The sequence below is a fragment of the Pelodiscus sinensis genome, chromosome 3 (genome assembly GCF_052426305.1).
Source record: "Pelodiscus sinensis isolate ZL-2025 chromosome 3, ASM5242630v1, whole genome shotgun sequence".
In the NCBI taxonomy this organism is placed as follows: domain Eukaryota; kingdom Metazoa; phylum Chordata; order Testudines; family Trionychidae; genus Pelodiscus; species Pelodiscus sinensis.
This window is the reverse complement of record NC_143054.1, coordinates 73,702,558-73,710,050: the sequence shown is the minus strand read 5'-3', so window position 1 is coordinate 73,710,050 and position 7,493 is coordinate 73,702,558. Positions and strand designations below refer to the sequence as shown.

The 7,493-nt window shown below is 48.1% G+C and overlaps 1 protein-coding gene across 2 annotated transcripts in view; it reads left to right on the top strand.

Moving 5' to 3' along the window:
- The first annotated feature begins 243 nt into the window (after positions 1-243).
- Positions 244-7,493, top strand: part of ASCC3 (activating signal cointegrator 1 complex subunit 3) — a 410,940-nt gene continuing 403,690 nt past the window's right edge. For both annotated transcript variants that reach the window (XM_006118439.3, XM_075923934.2), the window contains exon 1: positions 244-382. The gene's annotated coding sequence lies outside the window, so the exon portion shown is untranslated. The remainder of the gene's footprint in view (positions 383-7,493) is intronic.

Below are 7,493 nucleotides of genomic sequence, written 5' to 3'. Positions count from 1 at the left end.
CAGTATGGAGAAGTGATGGGGAGAGGGTAGGGCACAGCTGGGGCTGCAGGGAGAAGCAATAGTGGAGAGAAGGGATAATGGAGGAAAGGGCTCAGATGGGGCAGGGGGAAGAAGCGATGGTAGGGCACATGTGGGACAGGGAGGAGAGGCGATAGCGGGGGGGGGGAGGGACAGCGGGAACTGCGCAGGTCGGGCTGTGAAGCAGGGGGCAGGTGCTGCGCGTGGCTAGCGGTCAATACGGGACAGGCGTAGCAGGGCGGAAGGCTGAGCGAAGCCTGGGCTGGAGGGGGCGGATCCACGTGTCAACCCCACCCGCTTTGCCTCGCTTTACGGCAGTGTCGCACGCCGCTGTGTCGCGCCGGGCCCGGCAGCCGGAAGGCAGGTGAGTGCCGGGCGGGAGGGGGTCGGGCCGTGCCAATGTGGCATTTGACTACTGGGCCCCGCTGTGGGTCTGCTCAGCCCGGAGCGGGGGCGCGCGGCGGCGGGGGCTTTATTCCTCTGTTCGCGGGGCGGCGCCTCTCCCGGAACCCGCCTGGTGCTGGGGCGCGCACGCTGCGCAGCGCCGAGTTACAACCGATGTCGCCGCCCACGTGCCTCAGTTTCCCCAGCTGGTGCCCTGGGCCCTCGGTCGCCGTCTCCCCCTGAGCTCCTCGCCCCGGCGCCCTGGGCAGGGGGTGACTTTGCAGAGACAGGGGGAGCGGAGCCTGTGTCCGTGCGCGGGGCCCTTGTGCGTCTCCCCGCAGCTCCGGACCCAGCAGCCGGCACTGGGCTGTCAGTGTCCTGCAGCCTTGCTGGGGCCTTTGCTCGGTGTGTAGCCAGCCCCGTCTCGGTTGGCTGCTTTCTGTGAACTTTCAATGCTCCTGGTTTCCAGAGGGCTTGCTTCCCTTGCCGGCATATTTTGGGGGGAGGGAGGGAGGGAGGGAGAGGAGGGATTGGATGTATTATAGGGACACTGCCAACAGAACATCATTTGACAACAATGCTGTTATCAAGTATGGATTATTAGACATTAAACATTTTAAAAATCCAGTTTACTCTGCAGCTCTTGTTGTTTGACAAATCGATTAAGTCAGTTTCACTTTCCAAGCACTAGCTTAGTGTTCTCATGTTTGGATTTCAAACACTGCTGGAGAACATACAGATGGGATTTAAAACAAAATAAAAAGAACACTTGGTCAGGTTTTGCAAAAGTTTATGAATAAAATTTGGGTTTTATGTCAAATATAAGTTTGTTTGCCATGCTGCTGAAGTGCTGTTAGATGCAGGATATGAAAAATACACAGTTTGGTATTTATGAAAGAGGCAAACTTACTCAGAACTCTTCTTCAGGTATGGTAAAGGTATTAGCTGTTCCATGACGAGTATAACATGCAACAGATTTTTAAGCAGAAAGAGTTAACACATGTTGCAAGAGACTGTTCAAGACCAAGTGGATAGTAAAGTCTTCTGAAGCTATACAACAAGGGGTCATTTTAATGAGACATAAAAACTGTGTTTATAGCAGGGGTGGTCAAGATACGGCCCGTGGACAAGTCTGACCCACCAAGCCATTTGAGGTGGCCCACAGCTATCCCGCCAAGTCCTTTGGTCAGTTGAGACCTGGGGGTGGGGGAATGTGTGGAGTCATTCACTGTTCAAAATGACTTGCAGTTCCTTCTAGGCATCCCATGCTCTAGCAGGGAGACTTCACAAGCTTTTCTGCCGCAGGCCTCAATTGGCCTGCGATCAGGGAACACACAAAGTTTCATTTCCCCACTAAGGGTGCGTGGCACCTAGAAGTAACAGCCCTTTCTGCCCGACGCCCCACCCCTTCAGGGCAGAGCCAGCAAGCGACACTACCCACAATTTGTGAAATGGCCCCCCTGAAAAAATTATTGCCCACCCCTGCAATAGTCTATTGAGTCTGTGGTATGTAGCATCTAGAAAAGTTTTTGAAGGTGCTGTGCAAGTTTCTTTTCAGGTCAAGGACTTTATTAGTCAAAATATGGAGTGATCAAGCTGTGAAAAGTGATCAACAGGTGATCTGGTATATTTTTGTCTTGTCAGTTCTGTGTGATGTCATTTAAGACTGTATTGGTTTCACCCACATACCATATATTCCGGCGTACAAGACGACTTTTGATGTTAAAAAAAATCCCCCCAAAATCGGGGGTCGTCTTGTATGCCGGGTATACATCCCAGGCAAGCATGGGATGCCCCCCCGCCGGCTTCCCCCGAGGCTTTGCAAAGCCGCGGAGGGGCTCGGGCGGGGGGGCATCCCAGGCGCGCCTGGGCTGCCCCCCCGTCAGCTTCCCCCGAGGCTTTGCAAAGCTGCTGTGGCTTTGCTCCCGGTGCCTCTGGTCTGCTTGGGACCGTCTCCAGCAGACCAGGGACACCGGGAGCAAAGGAGGCGGAGGGGCGCTGGGGTATAAGATGAAACCCTATCTTTTAATTAAAAAATTAGGGGGTCGTCTTATACGCCCAGTCGCCCTATACGCCGGAAAATACGGTAGGTGTTGGAGGCATTTGCTGTACTAGATGAGGTATACCAGATGTGGTGATAGGTGTGTGCAGGAATATTGAAAGACATGTTCGGGGAGGTGTTGATCAGTGGAGATGGGTGCAGGTTTTGCATCTGCTGTGGCAGGGTCTTGTGCTGCTTTGAATTAGGGTGTCCTGTAGTCTTTCAAGACTTAGGCATGTGTAGGATCCTTATCGCACGTGTGGTCAACGTTAAAACTTCTGGATCTGGGCCATTTAAGTTGAGCTATTGTGTACAAGTTTACCTTTTGAATATGAAGCTTCAGGGAGTGGCCGAGTTAGTCTGTACAGGAAAAATCAATGAATGGTCTGGTAGCACTTTATAGACTAACAAAACATGTAGATGGTATCGTGCGCTTTCGTGGGCATACTGAAGAAGTGGGCTGTGCCCATAGAAGCTTACAATACCATCTACATGTTTTGTTAGTCTATAAAGTGCTATCCGACCATTTGTTGTTTTTTGAATATGAGGTATGCTAAATTTGTTACCATTGCTTAAGAAGATAAAACAAAACATATTAATATTTAGGGGTTGTAGGAAATGTTCTTAATTCCTTTGTATGGAGTAGGAGTGAGTTTGTAGTTCGTATTAGCCAAATTAATTGAAATTGTAGTAGGGATGTAAAATTCCATTTAATCAGTTAACTGGCTAAATGTTACAGTTAACTGGGCTCCCATGGGTGGGGGGCACATCTGAGGTGGAGCAGCCCTCCAGGTTGCTGGTTAACTGGTTACCGATAAGCATCATCTGGCAAGGGTAATGCTTACCTAATAATAGGTTACATTAAATTGTAGTAGAAGTGTTACTTCTTTTAAAGCAGTATTAGATGCACTTTTCTCATCTATCTTTGTTTTAAGAAGTCATGGTGACATTCTGGAGGAACCTCATCCAGTCGTTAATAGTTAGCAGGAGCGAATCTGTAACATGGGACTTGAGAAAATATAAAGCAATGAAATATATTAGGACACCTGGCCAAACACTTTCCAAGAGGAATTGAAGGAACCTCTGAGAGACATTAAAACAGTGTGTAGTAGTATCTCAAAGGTATGGACATATTGGTTCAACCAGGCACCATGTGGAATGAGAAGTAATCAGGCAGCCAGGGAGACTAAAAAACCCAAAACAGCAAATACTGTGCTATGTTGGGGCTTTAGCTCTGGAGCTCAAGGCTTCAGCCATGGTGGGGAGGGGAGGAGAATTGAGGGATGGAACAACAGTTGTGGGGCAGAGCCGTCAAGTTTCTTACAGCCGATGTGAAAGGTTAACAGGTAAGCATCGCCCTTCCTGGGTGAGGCTTACTAGTTCTGGTTAACCGAACAGCTCCCCACCCATAGGACCTGCTACAGACGGGCTGCTCTGGGTGTCTGGAGCAGCCCCTATCTGTGGCGTGCCCAGGTGTGTCACAGGCAGAGGCTCCTGTCTGTGGCAGGCCAAGTCGCATCATAGGCAGGGGCAGCCCCCCTTAATTGGTTAACTGGTTAATGTGAAGTAGATTTCACATTTTAACTAGTTAACTGGTTACCCAGGATTTTATATCCCTACTTCTGACCCTTTGGAGCTGTGGGGTTCAAAGCTTCAGCCCCACAGATCCATTCCCAGGGTGAGGCCTGACACATCCTCCCTTTGCTGAGCTGTGGGAAATCCTGAACCATGGGTGAGAATTTGGGAATGGAGCTGTGGGGCTGAAGCACTGAGCCCCAGCGCTCCCTGCAAGGCTGAAACTGGATATCATGGGACTGAAGCCTGGAATCTCAGCACTCTTCCCCAGATGTAAAATCTGAGAGCCTTGGTGCTCCCCTGTGGGTGAAATCCTGAACCCCTTGCCTGTTGCTCTGATACAGTGAGGATCAGAAGTCCCTCCCAGAGTTCTGACACAACACCAGCAAACCCTGCGGCTATAGCCCTTCTTGTTCCCACTCCCTCCATCTCCCCCCACACTGCAGCTGAAGTTTGTAACACCTTGTTCTGAGTTACAGAATATTTCAGAGTATGAACGACTTCCATTCCTGCGATGTCTGTAACTCTGAGGTTCTACTGTTTACATTTATTGGAAAAGAATACATGCCTTTCTGCCTTCTGTATGAAACAGCTGTATTTTGTCAACCATGCATTATGTTTTAGTAACAATATTCAACATCATGGAATTAATTTTTGAACGCAAACAAGAAATGATCCTGCCTATTTATGTTTTAAAATATCTTTTACTTATGTGCAGAAAAGGGGAACTGACTTTTTCCACTACGGGCAGTCCCCGACTTACGCGGATCCGACTTATGTCGGATCCGCACTTACGAACGGGGCTTTTCTTGCCCCAGAGCTCACGGGCGGCGGGTCGCCACCCGTGTCCTCCAGGGTGAGAAAAGCTTCTCCCGGTCTCCCTGGTCTGCTGGGGGGGTCCAGCAAAGCCGCTGGACCCCCCCAGCAGACCAGGGACACCTGAGCAAAGCCGCCAAGGTGGCGGGAGTCCCGCTGCCTGGGCGGCTTTGCTTGTTTTCCCCGGAGCAAAGCCGCCCAGGCAGCGGGACTCCCGCCGCCTGGGTGGCTTTGCTCTGGTGTCCCTGGTGTGCTGGGGGGGGGGGGGTCCAGCGGCTTTGCTGGACCCCCCCAGCAGACCAGGGGGACAGGAGCAAAGCTGCGGCGCATGCCCGCAGCGGGACAGCCCAGGCGCGCTTGGGCTGTCCCGCTGCGGGCGTGCTCCGCGGCTTTGCTCCTGTCCTCCTGGTCTGCTGGGGGGAGGGGGAGGTGCAGCTAGTGCCCCCCCCAGCAGACCAGGCTTTTCTTGCCTACCCCGGGGGTAGAGCAGCTGGGGGCTGCCGGGTTGGTCCCGCAGCGCCGCTCCGGACCAACCCGGCAGCACCCCAGCTGCTCTGCCCCAGACGTCCTGATTCAGCCGCTGCTGGTCAGTTTCAGCAGCGGCTGAATCAGGACGCCTGTGGCAGAGCAGCTGGGGTGCTGCTGGGTTGCTCCAGTAGCGCCGAGGAGCCGCACTACTGGAGCAACCCAGCAACACCCCAGCTGCTCTGCCCCAGGCGTCCCCAAGTCAGCCGCTACTGAAACTGACCAGCGGCTGACTACAGGAAGCCCGAGGCAGAGTTGCTCTGCCCCAGGCTTCCTGGAATCAGCCGCTGATCAGTTTCAGCAGCAGCTGACTTGGGGACGCCTGGGTTTCTTAAGTTGAATCTGTATGTAAGTCAGAACTGGCATCCAGATTCAGCCGCGGTTGAAACTGATCAGTTTCAGCAGTGGCTGACGCCAGTTCCAACTTACATACAGATTCAACTTAAGAACAAACCTACAGTCCCTATCTTATACGTAATCCGGGGACTGCCTGTACCCATGTTGTAGAAATAATGGGTAGGTATGTGCAGGGCAAATTTGAAGATCTCATCAGTGCTCTCAGAACAATCACCATTTATGTCAGCTTCTTATAAATTCTAAGGAGTTCTTGGAATATAGATGCCAGATTCCATTGTGCATTCAACGCCTTTCTAATTTGCATTAAGTGCTCTGGTTCCTTAAGGACTATTGTTACATCATAAATTGCTGCCAGATAAGTGCTTTTATGAGCAGGTGAACATTTGAAATAGTTCATTTATTGATATTTAATTAAATTCTCTGTAATTAATAAAAACATTGGAATTTGCTGAAAGGAATGACAGAGAATAAAGAGACTTAGAAACAGAATTAGAAGAATCCACTTGCACAGAACAAATACACTTTCCTTGAATGAGTGCTAACAACCACAGACTTCAAGTTTCATTAAAAAAATAATTTTAACCTTCTGAGGTTAAACCTGTGTAATGTTTTTCCTATAGTTTTATACATTTGAAATGTTAAATAACACGTCTTTTGTTTATCATACAATATCATGTGCTGAATAGTTGCAATGTAAACTAACATAAGGTAATAGAAATTATTTCAAAGAAATATTGACTTTATTTTGATGTTAGTGCATTGTGCAGAGAGAAGGGCCACGAAGCATTATATTTTGAGTTCAGTATAGGTGTTCTTATGTAAAGAGTACATTGATAGAATTATTTCAAAGAAATATTGACTTTATTTTGATGTTAGTGCATTGTGCAGAGAGAAGGGCCACGAAGCATTATATTTTGAGTTCAGTATAGGTGTTCTTATGTAAAGAGTACATTGATTACCAGATCTAATAGTTGAGAGCAACTTATTTTACCTCCAAATGTATGTATATGTAGAAAGTTTTTGAAGTAGTGGTGGCTATTGTTAGAGAAGTACTGAACACAATTTATTGTGAAAGCCAGTGTAGCAATAAAATATGGGAAAAAAGAAAGCTTAGGAAAATCCTAATGATATAACCACTTTTCAACTGGCAGATTTCCAGCAATTGCACCAGAAATAATATTCTAACAGGAAATTGGAATTAATATAATTGAATAGCAGAGCATTAACTGATAAATGCACTTCTTAATAAGCTTTTTTGGCCAGTCTCTATAAAACTACAGTTTATGTGACATGCCTCAAGAAAGATTTTAGATTTTGGAATCCATGCAATGTATTTTGTGTAACAACATAAATACCCAGTACTAAAAAGTTAAGAATAATAAATTGCAGTTGTAATGTTGAGGGCTTACTGTTTGAGTACAGTTAAAAACTTAAGTGACTTTCCTAATATAATTTGAGTAGCAAAGGGAAATATTATTATGCCAAATAATAGTGTAACCCACACACCTCATGTGGTTCGCTGTCTCAGGCAGTGGCATCTAGACCACAGCAACTGTTAAGACCAAGAGACCTCTACAGCAGAGGCTGGGAGCTCAGAGGGTAGAAGCTCCTATACTCAGCTTCAGAGGTGCCAGGTTCACATCAGCCTGTTGGTAGTTTCAAGAGCATAGATATGCTCCTGGTAGCAATATTTGAGCTTTCTGTTAAATACTTTTTAAGCAACATGTTTTTATTGAACACCAAAATAACCTTTTATGACATGGCAAAGAAAAAAATG